This window comes from Pavona decussata, unplaced genomic scaffold (assembly GCF_977016875.1).
Source record: "Pavona decussata unplaced genomic scaffold, jaPavDecu1.1 SCAFFOLD_61, whole genome shotgun sequence".
Taxonomy (NCBI): Eukaryota; Metazoa; Cnidaria; class Anthozoa; order Scleractinia; family Agariciidae; genus Pavona; species Pavona decussata.
Window position 1 is genome coordinate 167,645 of NW_028145482.1, and position 15,820 is coordinate 183,464.

A 15,820-nucleotide genomic window follows, 5' to 3' on the forward strand; every position below is an offset into this window, starting at 1 on the left:
CGCGTTGACAGCATTGAACTGTCGTAGTTTGGGGCGGTGATTTTTAGGCTTAAACTAGCAGTTTAATATGCGGACAGCTCATATGATCCGTAAAAGGCTAATAATCATACGGTTATTAAAAATGACTGGAAAATTATACCCACTGCGGTCTGACCTCTCGTAAGCGACCACCTCCCGTAAGCGACCATCAAGGCTTGACATTTTGGGCGGTCGCTTACGGGAGGTTCAACTACAGTAGACAGCTTCTTTCGCGCTCTTCCAACATAAATATGCACTGAGAGTTCATTAACATTTAACACGTAAGAAATTGCCTCCAAACAAATCCAACGCTTCGCTTTCGCCTAAACCACTTACAATCTCGTGAAAAAAAGGGGACCATCTTCATGTACACAACAATGCGGCCAGGTTAGTTTTAAAATTAAACTGACGATGCCCTTCTCTGACCGATTACGCCAACAGACTTTTTCGTTTGCCCAGTTACCGAAAAATGTACCACGAAACCAAGAAAATTTCGCGAAAGGAAAGGATAATTATCTTTCCGAGTGCAAAAACAAAAAAACAAACAAACGAAAGAAAAAAAGGTAGGGGTTCAAATAACTTTAACCGATCCATAGCACCTAAATATGCAAAAGTATACTTATGTGGATAACAGTACAACTTAATAAAAACTCTTTTTGCGATACTCCAAAACGCTGGTGGGCACTAATACTTGTCATATGTATCACCAACCTCGATTCCATAACAATCGGAACTACTTCAGCATATTGTTATGCCACAATTCTATCATAGACACAGCCTTGAAAACCTTTTAAAGTCTACGAGACACACAGTTCTCACAACTCAACCAAGCACGCCGTTCTTGCACCATTGGTCACGTGACTTACAATAGCTAGTTAAGGGGGAACCCACAGGGAAACACCTAACGCTACACTACTCAGCCCTTTGCGAGCACTCTCAAAGTGCTCGTCCACTACGCAATTCACTTCCAAGTGCAAGGAAAAAATCTGAAAACAATTTCGATTTCATTTAACAGACTGAGAGCCTCTAATGATAAACGTGATTGGCTTCTGAACACTGTTTTCGCTTTTCATTATACAGTTCTCAGGAAATAAACGCATTAAAAACTTGTCTAGTTGTCTAGACTGTTCCATGATGTCCGCGAACATTTCAGGTCCACAGTTCTTACAAAAACTGTTCCTTAATGTCAATCAGCCATTGAGCATTCAATGTTAAGCTCAGTGGAGTAATCCAGTTAACCAGCCACCCAAGTTCCGTACCAACTTAGTGGCTTTCGCTGCCTTGAAGGTCTCCCGTGAGCACTGGAATCTATCTCAGGTACGACTTGCAAAGTCGACTCTTGTGTTTGACGACGAAAATTCCTTGGGTTGTGGTCATCCACACCGGAAGCTGGCAATTCCGCGTGAGGATCGGGTGCTCTTAAATCATCTGGCTGGTCATTTTTATTAACCCCAATGCCATCGGTATTCTGAGTTCTCGGGTTAGCATCATCTTCTTCTCCTCCCACCGTCGACTCTGGTTCAACAAGCTCAACTCCCTGAAACCTCATTAACCGGAGCTGACTGTCCGTCTTCGAGCAAAAAAGGAGTATTTTCACGTCTGATTCCTCTCTCTGATTCGATAACTGCGAAATAGTATGTCTTTTTTGAATCCAAGCTTTCGCCGATCAACGGCTATCTCAGGTACGGCTTTTTGGAATCCATCTCTCCAGTGGGGATCCTAGGTAAGACTTTAATCGGTCTGCATGAATGACCTTTGGCTTGGCCTCCACGCTCTTCTGGATACGGTAAACTACATCGGACAGCACTGATATGACCAGATGAGGGCATTTCCTTCTTTTTTTTTCCCCGGACATTGTACAGCCAAACAGAATCACCAGTAGTGAATGGTTTGCCAGCAAGCCGTTTGTTCCTTATCTGGCGTACATGCATGGCTGCCTTTTTCAAATGCTGTCTAGCCAAATAGTGTGGGTGTGTGGGTTTCAAATCACAATGGGTGGAGGGGGGGGGGGGGGGGGGGCAGTGCCTGTTCCAATTTTGTGCTGGACCATATCTGTGGTGCCCAAGTCCCGTCGGAAAGGGAGAACACATGTTGGTAATGCTGACTTATTACTCGATCTTGACTGAAAACACGCTCATGGCTCTCCTCATGCATAAAGCTTCAGTGAAGTGACATCAACAACCGGCTTAGCTAGAGCAACCACAATCTCGGCAGCCAAGTTGAAAGCGTCGTTAGAAACATTGAAAACACACAAAGAAACCACTGTGTCCTCTTTAACATCCACCAGAGTCCTTGCAATATAAACGCCCTCCCTTTTGTTGCAAATGTGAGTTCAGACAAAGCTCCAACAATTGCTTGCCTAATGAAGAGGCCTTTGGATGTAAGTTAGTACAACGATAGTGAGCAGTAACTGGTACAATCAGCTCAGTGTTAGGTTCAATAATTTATGACCGTTCCACGACACAACTGAAACTAAAAGGTTGGTTCTTGAAATCAAAATAATCGAATACTTCTCCATTAATCGACAGTTGGTTTTTCACAATGTCAAAATGCGAATCAACTTGTGACAGAAGGTCCATACCCAGAATGCGGCCCTCATCCTCATTCTCAGCCACAACCACATGCATTTTAAACTCTTTAGTACCTAAGCGCACTACATGTCCCACACCATGTGTTCTTGATTGGTGACCATCAGCAAGGGCAATCCCAGAGTTTACTGAACACAAACTGAACTTGACACAAGCAGGGAAGGAATTATTAATGTTTTTTTTTTTTTTTTTTTTTTTTAAATAAACTTTATTGACAAATCAACAAACCGTACAACATTACATAATCTTTTACAATACTCTAATTATAGCTGGAAGCACAAAAAAAAAATAAAAATAACAAAAAAATAGATATGATAATAGTAATAATAATACAGTGTAATAAAAACAATTATACTAATAACAATAACAATAGTCGTGATAGTAAAAGAATGGTGATGACAGATTTTAGCAGTAAACACTTCTCTTTTAGTAAATTGGAAAGTCAAAAACACAGTAGTGAGCAGTGCCAAGAACGAAAATTAGAAGAAAATTAATGAATGCTGTAAAAACAATAGCTTCTCAAAAGCAAGGAGGCCAATTGGGAAAAGCATACTAATTTGTTAAAGGCTTGTCATAGAAACTAATAATAATTATTGAAGAGGGGCATTAAAGGATCCCACTTCTTCGAAGTAGGAGCTTGTTTGTAGGATTCAATTTTAAATTGGGACTTGAGGACCGCCAAAAACATATTTAGTTGAGGGACCTTGTTACTGGTTTTGCAGCGCCATATGTAATGTCTGGCAATTAGAAAACAGAAATTCAATTGAAGAGCAAACTTTGTTGTGTCCGGCTTTAGTCCCAAAAAGATTGCGATGTCCGTCAAATAGTCGTGAGGTATAAGTTCACATTCAAGAAGTTTAACAGTCAGAACCCTCCAGAAAAAACTAACTTTTGGACAATACCAGAAAAGATGAATAATATTTTCAGGAGCTTTACTGCAAAAAGAGCATTGTGGGTCTTGTTTGATACCAATTTTTGTTAGAAAAAAGTTAGTAGGAAGAATTCTGTGCAAGAGTCTGTATTGAAAGTTAATGAGGGCCGAACTTTTAGTGCCCTTGGATGCCAAGGTGTAAGCTGCTTTCCAATCAGCCTTACAAGTTTCAAACTATTCTATTACCTTTGGAGCTTTCAAGAAATGAGTTAAGGAAAGAATCCGGTTTAACCGAAACATCTGTACTGGATTCATTTGGGAAATTTTTATTATAAAGGCTGTTCAAGAAACTGTTGTTTTGTTTTTATAAGACCTTCAAAATTGACCTCAGACCAAATTTCTAACAGTTCTGTCGTGAAGTTGTTCTTTACTGGAAAAGTCTTGAGGGAATCAGTCTTGTTTAAATTGCCCTTAAAGATAAGGCTGCCGCCATGTTTTTCGAGCTCAAGGAAGACAATTTCTTTCCATTTTGCGTGGTTCGAAGTATCCAGATACTTTCCAATCCAAGTAGTTTTGAGCGATTTGTTAAAAGAAGATAAGTCAACCATTTTTAGACCGCCATTCTCGTAATCATTTATCAACACGGTTCGTTTAATCTTATCACCCTTGTTGTTCCAAAGAAATCTATAAAAAATGTCATTTATCTCATTAATAAAACTTTGGTTTGTCGCAAGAGGTGTTAAAATATAAGTGAGTTGGGATAAGACTAGACTCTTGATAACCTGAATTTTGCCAATTAAAGTTCAACGTCGGTATTCCCAACAGCTCAGAATATTTCTTATCTTGTCCACCTTTTCTGTATAATTCATATTTAAAGTGACAGCTGGGTCAGTAGAAATCCATACTCCAAGGACTTTGGTTTTAATCTCGGGCCATTTAAAATTCTTTTCGGGGGAGAGTTTTTCTTTCTTACCCTTCATTGACCCGATCCATAGAGCTTCAGTTTTCTTGTCATTAAGTTTGAGTCCAGAAGATTTACCGAAGCTATTAATTGTATCAAGGGCCGCGGATAAGGAATCTTGGTTACCGTTAAGGATCAGGGTTGTGTCGTCCGCGTATTGGCTTAATTTTATTTCTGTTTTATTCACGCTGATTCCTTTAATGTTAGTATTAGCTCTGATAGCTTTTCCTAGGACTTCAACTGAAAGTATGAAAAGGTATGGCGACAAAGGGCAGCCTTGTCGAACACCTCTTTGTAACTTAAAGAATTTACTTGACCATCCATTGTTTAAAACGCAGCTTTCAATGTTGTTATAAAACTAATCAAACTAGAAGCTAACTCGTCCCAAAAGGTTTTATAAAACTCGGCTGGCAAACCATCAGTCCCGGATGTTTTTTCTGAATCCATATCTTTTAAGGCTTCTAGGCATTCCTCTTCAGTTAAAAAACCTTCACAACTCGCGGCTTCGTGATAATCAAGATGTGTGTCATTCTCGAGTTGAAAGAATTCTCTATCTGGAGGTATTGTGTTTCCTTGAGATGTGTAAAGGGTTTTATGGAAGGTTTCACATTCTTCTAGGATTCCAGTATCAGAGGTGACAAATTCGTTCTCGTTGATTTGGAGTTGACTTATAGTGTTAAGTTTATAATGCCTCTTTTCAAGGTTAAGAAAGTATTTTGAATTTTTTTCACCTTCATTATACCATCTTGCTTTGCATCTTAGAATCGCCCCTTGAGTGCGCCACCTTACAAATTCCTCTAATTCTTTTCTGTACAATTCCAATTTTTCTATTAAGATATTTTTGTACTGTGTCGTGATCGATGACAAGTCTAATTCTTTTTCAAGTGTTGCAATTTTTTCTTCTAAAATATGTTCGCTATCCTTCTCTTTGCGTTTTTTCCCAATCGCGTAACTGACGGATTTCTCCCGAACTTTCATTTTGATCATTTCCCAAAGAAGAGAAGGGTTAACTGAATTATCGTCTGTATATTCTTCCTTTGTCTGCTCGATAGTTTGTTTAATTATGTCAATATAGTCAGCGTCACTTAATAACGATACATTTAGCTTCCAAAAACCACGACCCCTTGGATTTGTATGCAATGATATGTTCAGTGTTATCAAGGAGTGATCTATTTTAAAACCTGGTATGATATCGGCTAAGACAACATTACCCATGAGGTTTTGAGAGACCAGGAAAAAATCTAGTCTGCAATTAACCTCTGGTTGCTTTCTGCGCCAAGTGTATCTGCTAGTATCTGGATTCAAAAGTCTCCAAGCGTCAACAAGATCAAATTGTTCGGCAATCTCGCACACGGTTTTTCTTGCCTTGTTATGCGTTCTGTGGAGGCCACCTTTCTTATCTTTCTCTACGTTTAAAACAAGATTAACATCACCTCCAATTACAACTTCGTCCTTTTGAAAGTCTTCAATGTGTTCAGCAACAGTTTTAAAGAAATCTGGATCATCTTCATTTGGGGCGTAAACATTTACCAGGGTTACGAGTTTTCCATTTGCCATTAAATCGCATATTATATAACGTCCTGGGGGATCAATATAATTTTTCATGATTTGAAGTTCGAAATTGTTGTTGAATAGGATGCCTATACCTACTTTAGTACTTGACGTGGTGCTAAAAAGGCATTTGTAGCCCCATTCTGTGGCCCATAGATCTTTTGTTTTTTCAGAACAGTGGATTTCTTGTAGCAAATAGATGGAAAACTGTTTGGAACGCAACCAGTTGAAGGTTTCTCTTCTTTTTGTATCATTCCCAAGGCCCCGCACGTTAAGAGAAGCTATTGTAATAACATTCTTTTCCGTTTTGAAAGCAAGTGATAACCATTCCTCAGCACTGCTCTTTTGTTAAAATGTGAAAGTGTTGTCTCTGTTGGTTGGTAATTTGAATACTGCTTAGGAATTATTAATGTTAAGCGACAAGATTGAACAGCAGCACCAGTATCTATCAACCACAGAACACGAGTTCCTCTAATTGATAAAACCTGACAAATAAAAGCCTCGTTATTGTTAACTTGTGACCTGTCCATGGGCATATCAGGACAAGTCATTTATTGCCTCAACGATGACTGTGGAAGAGCATTGTTAACATCAGGTCTTGCTGTGGGGCCAACATTACCCTCATTCAGGCATCCCCCTGGCCCTTGGGCGACACACCGCTGGCGTTTCCCGAACCCAAATCGCCTTGATCAAGTGACTTGTAGGTTGGACAGCTACGACGGTAATGGCCAAACTCTTTGTAATACCAGCATCGATTGGAATAACGTGAAGCATGTGAGCGTTGTTGGCTTCCAGAAGTGTTCAGAGACATTGACTGGGTAAGCTGCTGTATCTGCTGAACCTAGACTAATTGTTAGAAAGCGACTTGCTGAGTCTCCTGACGTTCTTGTTGCATTTTAATGTCATTACGTAACAACTGAGCTTTAAAAAATTAGGCTCCCTGACAGCTTCATTCACATGCAGAGTGAACCTCCACCGACGAGGCTTCGTCCATGTTACGTGGTTCCGTATTTCTTCGTAGCCGAAGCCGGTCGTCTTAGTCTTTGATAGTATCAACGAAATGCCGGACGACAAATCTTTCATCTGAGTGTCAGGAAGTAAATCCTGATACGGTATACTGGACATACAGCAGATATATGCAGCAAGAGCTTGAACACTTTCATGTTCCTGTTCGACGACGATTGTGCAGACGCACCTGGTGTAACTCGCGCCCCTATTTAAAACCGAACCGAAGCAATCTTTGAGTTATTTCGGCATTCGCTATCAGACATGCCATTTAGCACCTTTTGAGCTTTGCCGCGAAGGTTTGCGGCCAGGAATACCGCAGCTTCATCTTTTCTCCAGCGATTAACGGGCAGAGCAACGCTTCAAGGGAAATTGAAAAAGGTTCGAGTTATCGGGAGTTCGAGTTATCGAGGGTAAATTACATAGAAAATGACCTGAAAGGAAAGGGAAGTATGTTCGAGTTTTCGTGAGGTTCGAATTAGCGAGGGTTCAAGCTATCGGGAGTCGACTGTTGTTGCTTATTTGGATTTAATTGATCATCACTTGAGGCAATAAATGACTTGATCACCACAGTTCTAATTTTTTATTTATTTACACTTTTGTGTAATGTTTTTTTGCATCATTCATGCACCACCGGTTATGTGACTTACAATAGTTACGTGGGGATATCAACGGGTAATCACCTAACGCTACAATAGAGACCTTCAGATTCTAGTCCGAGGACAAGTACGACTACGAGTTTTGCCAATAGACAAAGAGTGCGCACGCGTGAACAAGTGTCATTTTGGCGGGAAAACGAGATAGCCGTCGTCACTTTAATACGAGTTTTTGTAAAAACGACGTAGGGGCAAAAATAAGTCCTCGAAACGTTGTGATCTCGTATTTTTTGGAGTCACTAACGGACTTAGCTGTCATGTCATTATTCAAAACAACTGCGTCAAGTTCGTCGCTCACAAAGAGTAAAATGAAGCTTCCTCATAGCCGTTATTCACAAATCCAAGTGAAAAGGAGATACATGAGGTTATCCCTCTCTAGTTTATCTTCTGGTAATAAAATAAATTAAAACATTAACTATTTACAACTGTTTAAAATACCTAGCATAAAACCTATAACACATCGCACAAAAGAAGAACTTAGTGTTCTCTAGAAAAATTTGCAAGATGACATCTCAGTCTGTTCTTAAAGCTGTTCAAATTTTCTGCCTCAGCAGTTTCCTTTAGCAGATTATTCCACTTGTCGATTATGCGTATAAAAAAGTAATGTTTAAAACTATTCAGAGTATCTCTTCTAAGTACATTGCTAAAAACTTGAATTAGCCAAATCTCGTATTCGTAGTTGTACTCGTACTAGAATCTAAAGGTCTCTAATATCAAATAATAATAATAATAATAATAATAATAATAATAATAATAATAATAATGATGATGATGATGATGATGATAATGATGATGATGATAATGATAATATTACATGACATTGACATTGACATTACATCGGAAAGTGCGCAAGCCAGAATTTAAGTAGTGACTTTTTTTGTCAGTCTGAATTATTTTTAGTGTATTATTGGAAACACTGTGACTGGGCATTTATTTAGAATATTCTTATTATGAGGGTATATATATTTTTATTACATCAGTGAAAATTATTCTTTTATCTTCTGAACCAAACCCATATGAATTAGCTTTTATATTCGAGATGTTGATATTTTACAATTTTATGACAGCAAACTGTAAAATCACTTAGGTTTTAATAGAATCAAACTGTATCTAGTAGATTTTATTCTTGTCAATAATAAAGTTGTAATAATAATAATAATAATAATAATAATAATAATAATAATAATAATAATAATTTAATTCTTATATTGCGCGCTTTCCATAAAATGATCAAGCGCGCATCAGTACATGATTTCTATCTATAACACTGAAATACTACTTATATACAGAGTATCTAAATTAGAATTATTAAAAATATACCATAATAAAAATCGAAATATACAATGCATGTCAAGGTACTAGAAATCATCGCAATAAAAATTAAACGTTCAATCAATAAAAGCTTCCTTCAGATGGCACTTAAAAGTCCGTAGATCTGTAATAGAACGAATCTCACGCGGTAATAAATTCCAAAGTGCCGGAGCTGCGACCTGGAATGATCTGTCTCCTAATGTAACCCTACTTCTATAAGTTGGCGTTGCAAGCAACAAACTATTTGAGGAGGATCTTAAATCAGGGGCACCCAACTGTTCATTACGGAGAAAATCCTTTTGTCAGGTCTTTTAGAATCGCCTCAGAAATTCGGATTGAGTTCTGAGGGATATCTTAAGTTTTCTTCGGCAGAAAGTGATTCCAAAACGAATTCCTTTCGTTTTCAAAGGGTGAAATATGTTATTAAAAATGCGTAGAAAGGTCTGTTAGACGTTTTGTTACACCAACGACAGCTAGAAAAATTGGGGAATTGAAAAACATTCTTATCCTAAAGCTTTCTACAACTTAATTTTTCCAACTAAATCATCCGAACAGATCAGTCTACGAATTAGTTCACACACAGGTGTCTTCAAAAGGCCTAAAACTATCTGGGAACAAAGGAGACAACATTTTAAGGTGTCTCCCTAGGATGTTAAGGTTGATAGAAATTGATAGATTGATTGATAGAAAGAAAACCAGATCAACGAAAACTGGCTGTCGATGTCTAACACAGCGTATGCCATGGCCATATTATAAGTGAAAGCGCTATAGTGCCACATTCATAAGGGGGCATTACGGTTAGGTTTTGGTAACATTTTGGCAGTTTGCTAAAAAATCATTTAATTGGCAATTGATTCAAATTGGCTCAAACTTTGCAAGAAACACACCAAAGCTGTGAACTATTACAAGACACATTCAATGTTTACGAAACTCTCAGAAGTGCTGTTTTTAGGGTTGGATTGCAGCCCCTCATATTTTATCAATTTGCTTTCATATAAAACACTTGATTTTTGGTACAATGAATCATTATTAGATCTGGTGCAATCCCTATAGAGTGATATCGCCTTTCGACCATTTTGGTTGCAATAGTAACCACACAAATTCTTTATAAGGTAAGCCTCTGATTAAACCAGCTCTATGTGAGAAAATCAAATTCTGCTCCATAGGGTTGCAGACAGGAACACAAAGAATATTCGCCAAATTTGGCGACAATAACTAAAATACTCTTTCAGAAAAATAAGGACACAGCTAAATAAATAGGTAAAAAGCTTTTTGCGGCAAAATGCAATGAAACTTTAGCTTAATATAAAACGTCACAACAAAGGATACCTCTATTAAAGGATGACAAGTTGACTTTCTCTTTTTCTTTTTTCCTGCTCTGTAAAGCAGCACTTCGTCAAATGCTGCAGCTACATATGTTTCACCTTCCGTGGACACAAGCAGTTCTTCATTCCTCTGCTTAACTTGACGTCTTGCAAGGCGGTACTTTTTATGTTGTTCCATCTCTCTGCTTGATCGATCCTGACACTGTCTCTTCTCTTTGCTTCCTTCTGGCTATAACTTCCAGAGGGAATTCCAGCTTTTTCCATCACTTCAAACTTTTTCGCAGCGCCGCAACTGAAGTGCAGGTAGCAGATGATGCAGCCATGACAATTCTCTTTCTCCCATGCCATTTGTGTTTCGGACACTTGTTCCATGCCAATGAGTTGATTGACTCATAGGAATTGTGAGTGTACGGAGGCGGAGGAATTTGCTCACTCCCTACATCATCATCGCCGACAAAGGTTATCTCTACAGCTTGTGTTTCTCGTCGTTTCTTTACAGCTACCTGCTATTTCCTGGTTTGGCCGACAACGGAATGGCCTGCATGGGGAGTAAAAATTTACTTCCTGTGGAAAAGAAAACCTTTTCGCCAAGTGTTGCCAGTCTACTCAAAGAAGCAAGATGCATGCATGCCGTAGGAGAAGAATACGAAGAAACCTCGAGTGAATCAGATTACATAGATTGCGTGATATTAGCACAACAAGGTTCCATTGGTCTCCATTAGTACGGTTGAACCGTGTGGGGACGCTAAAGAAATTTATGCGGAAATGATCCTAGGGGGACAACCAGTTCGCTTTCATGTGGACTGCGGGGCGACCGTTTTTGTCCTGCCTGCCAAAAATGTCAAAAGCAAAGCAATCAACCCGATCAAGAAGGTACTACAAATGTGGAACAAATCGGAATTGAAGCCTGAAGGTGTCACCCGCGTTACGATCCGAAATCTGCAAAACAACAAAAAGTACTCCGTTGAGTTCATAGTTGTCAAGGAATAGTTGACCCCACTGCTATTATAATAATACTTTATTCAGATACATATGTGCTCATAAACATGATACACGATGCATATTTGAAAAGGAGGACCGCAAGGTTATCCCTATAAAAGGTCCCCTAACTGAACGTTTTTAAAAATATTAAAAAATTACAAAAAACACGGATAAAAATCACTGGTGCAGAACAAAATGGGTTGTAAGAATGATATGGGAGCAAGCGCCAGACGCCTGAAAATTAATCCAGAAAAATTCAGACAGGTAACCAACATCAAAATGCCGCAGAGCAGTGAAACCACCTAGGCGAAGATCGCTGACCAGCCAATCAAATAATACCATGATGTCTTCGAAGGAGATCTCGGGACCCTTTCAGGAACACAGTGACTTGAGGTAGATCCAAGCATGTCACCAATCATATTGCCCTCCAGAAGTGTTCCCTTAGCATTAAAACCGATACGCAAACAAGAAAAAGAAAGGCTCACAATTTAAGGAGTGATTGAGCCAGTTGACACACCCACGGATTGGGTCAACAATGTTGTCGTCGCGACGAAACCTTCAGGAGACCTAAGGATCTGTATTGATCCGAAACGGCTCAACAAAGCTCTCAAGCTAGAGATATATTCCACCCCGTGATAGAAGATGTACTCAGAGCCCTAAAAAGCTAAAGTGTTTACGAAAGAAGATGCTCGTAACGGCTACTGGCATGTGGTGCTCAACGAGGAGTCAGCCAAGCTTACAACGTTCGACATCCCGTTTGGACGTTATTACTGGAGACCACGCACCCTTTGGTCTCAGTGTGACTTCATAAAAATTTCCACAAACGAATTCACCAAGCCTTAGACGGATTACCTGGCTTGCTTGATGTTCATGATGACATGGTTATACATGGGACCGGTGTTACTGATGAAGAGGCCAATGCTGATCATGACAAGAGCCTTAGAAACAAGGGAATAAAACTAAACAGACAGAAGCTGAGACTCAAATGCACTGAATTTCCCTACCTGGGACACCTCGTCACCAAAGAAGGCCTTAAACCGGATCCAGTCACGATAAAAGCTGTGCAAGAAATGCCGAGACCAGACAACATTAAAGCAGTCAAAAGATTCTGCGGATTTGTCAACTACCTAGCAAAGTTCATGCCAAAACTAAGTGAAGTCATGGAGCCCATCAGAAACCTCACCTGCAAAGAAAATGAGTGGAACTGAACCCATGAACAAAACGAAGGCTTCATGCAAATCAAAGAACTTGCTACCACGACACCGCTTCTCAAAAACTATAACCCTCAAGAAGAGCTAACGATCCAATGTGATGCTAGTTAGAGGCGACTAGGTGCAGCACTCCTTCAGAAGGGTCAACCTGTGGCTTTCGCAAGCCGTTCCCTGACCGAAACTGAGTCTAGATATGCTCAAATTGTGAAAGAAATGCTTGCTGTGGCATTTGCACTTGACAAGTTTGAGCAATACGCATATGGCGAGAGTGATCATAAACCACTAGAAGCCATCACAAAGAAGCCGCTATGATGTGCACCCAATGCAAGAGATTAGACTACAAGAAATGTTTCTCCAAATTCAGAATTCGACACTTGCATTGTCTACGACCCTGGATCTCGAATGTACCTGGAAGACACACTGAGTCGAACGTATCTACCTTCGACCAAGAACACTCAGGGAGACTTTGAGATGGTTAACGCGCTGAAAATCCTGCCAGTGCCAAAACACGATGAAATCCTGAACCACACTTGTGCAGATGAAGTTCTTCAACTGCCCAAGGAAGTAATTGTCACTGGATGGCCAGCCGACCCTGCTGTGCTGAATCCTTATTACAGTTACCGAGATGAATTATCCTTGTATGATGGGCTGATCTTCAGGGGAAGCGCCTTTTTTTCCCAAAAGCCCTTCACTACCAAACCATGAAACAGCTACACAGTTCCCACGTTGGAATGAATAGATGTCTAAGGAGAGCCTGTGAGTGCCTCTCTGGCCTGGAATGAATGCAGAGATCAAGGAATACATTTCCCAATGTGAAACAAGGGGAAATATCGCGAGACATGATGTCAACCCAGGAAATGATTGCCGAGAACCTCAACCCGCACGTCAGCCAAACCTTACACCGCCTGTCCTGTATCAGAAACCTCATGCCTCACAACAGCCAACCCCAGCACCACACATCAAGAGAACCGAGCTAGGACGCTCAAACAAACCACCCAACCAGTCGTCTCTGCCTACTAAGCTAAGACCTAGGAGAGCAGGCCGTGAACCAACTTACTTAAAGGACTATGTTAGAAAATGAACTCGCACTCTTGGTGCAGAAAAGGAGACAGAAACTAGGAGTAATGACACCGAAAAAAAAAAAAAACATTTGGACTATGACTAAAGAAAAGAAAACGTTTTATTGTGTCCGCTGTGTATTTCAGATTTCTTATTGTTTTTTTTCTTTTCTTTCTTTATTTGTGTTTTTTGACACTCTCTTTCACGTGAGTTACTTGATTCAGTTGTTCCATGCCTTCTCTCAACGGAGGGAGGATGTAACGTAATGTATACGTAATAGTACACCGAGCACGTGCAGTTCTCATGTCGGAGCATATGAGGGGTCATCTCCGCCAAAATCCTGTTTCAAATTCTGTTATGGAGAACCTTTCAATTTTATTACGTTTTATCAAATTCTTTTCTTAAGACAGTAGCATAGAAATTGAGCAAACAGAATAGAATTTAGGAAATCAGAACCGAAATTGAATCAACGGAACGGAATTTAAACATCGAAAGCACAGCGGGACAGAAATTGGAGCAACAGAACAGAAATTGACGCCGTTCTAAATTCTGTTCTGTTGTACAACGAACCGACAGGAACCTGGGTATGAACCAGTTGCGCATTATAATTTATGAAGACTTTTCGCGCTCAAAGAAAATTTATTCTAGCCTTATCTCGTTACCGCGCGAAGCTTGAATCTGAACTAGGCTGAAATGGCTTCCATGAGAGAATGTGTTGTTGTTGATATTCAAAGACGTTTTGCAAGGGGTAAACATAGCTGATATTTTGGGTGTAAGCCGTCGAACTGTGGAAAGGCGATTGCACGAATAGTCGGAATTCGGTGTAAGTTGTAGAGCAGTATATAGCTCAATGAGTGATGAACACCTGGTCGGACACCATTATAAACAGTATTTTGGCCGAATTTCCGGAAACCGGGTACAAAAGAATGACTGGATTTTTGAAAGCAAGATAAAGAAGATAAGAGATAAAGATTTTATTGAAAACAATACATGGCAGCCAAGGGCAGAATTGCGTACCGTTAAAATATCAGTAATGAAAATTACTTAAATATATAATAATGCCATATAATAAAGTGCTATTAAGTTCGATTTAGTTCGAAAAGTTATTTACAAGATCCAAAATTAATTCATACAGTATTTGAACATGACTCAACAATAAAACTATATCTTGCACGTTTCGTGTTTATTTTTGGAATGTCAAAATTGCGTGTTCGTCGGAGCGAATATTTGCAGGCCTGATGTGAAGGCGGCAATAATGCCCGTGGCCTATGATCTGAATCACTTAGGATCTCGTTGAAAAGTGTGAGAAATTGGGCTTCAGCAAAACAGAATACGAGAAGCCATGAGAAGAATCAATCCAGAGGGAAAGTTGTCACGGGCTCTAAGGTTACATTGTATCAACAGAAGAAGCTGCCAAGTTGGAAGCCCACTGGCACTCTGGCACATCGATGGGAATCACAAACTCATCAGGTATTGGCTTACGCCCAAAATATCAGCTATGGCCGGAGTACTAAACTGCTGTTCGACAAGACATTGCAGCTGTTCTTTTGGGATATTAAACTTTGGCCTCCCTTGAATCGCTGTGAATACAGTTTCTGTAGTGTGACTAGTGAGAGATTTCGTACACTGACTTGCAGTAATCGTGTCTTTCACCTCACGAAGAAGCTCGATTACCCTCGGGTCAATTGCCTCAGCACCCGAATATCTCACAAGGATGTTAATCGACCTTAATCACCCAATCAAGGCGAAACAGAATATAATCCAAGCCATCCGCGTCGTGGTTACCCCTTGCAAAACGTCTTTGAATATCAACAACAAAACCTTGCACACATTCTCTCATGGAAGCCATTTCAGCCTAGTTCAGATTCAGGCTTCGCGCGGTAACGAGATAAGGCTAGAATAAATTTTCTTTGAGCGCGAAAAGTCTTCATAAATTATAATGCGCAACTGGTTCATACCCAGGTTCCTGTCGGTTCGTTGTACAACAGAACAGAATTTAGAACGGCGTCAATTTCTGTTCTGTTGCTCCAATTTCTGTCCCGCTGTGCTTTCGATGTTTAAATTCCGTTCCGTTGATTCAATTTCGGTTCTGATTTCCTAAATTCTATTCTGTTTGCTCAATTTCTATGCTACTGTCTTGAGAAAAGAATTAGATAAAACGTAATAAAATTGAAAGGTTCTCCATAACAGAATTTGAAACAGGATTTTGGCGGAGATGACCCCTCATAGGAGCAACCTCTGTGTGTATTGCTATCTTAATCGATGATCTGTACATAACATAAC

At 39.7% G+C, this 15,820-nt stretch overlaps 1 pseudogene; it reads right to left on the reverse strand.

Moving 5' to 3' along the window:
* Positions 1-6,614: 6,614 nt before the first annotated feature.
* Positions 6,615-10,658, reverse strand: LOC146478926 (uncharacterized; annotated as a pseudogene).
* Positions 10,659-15,820: the final 5,162 nt, after the last annotated feature.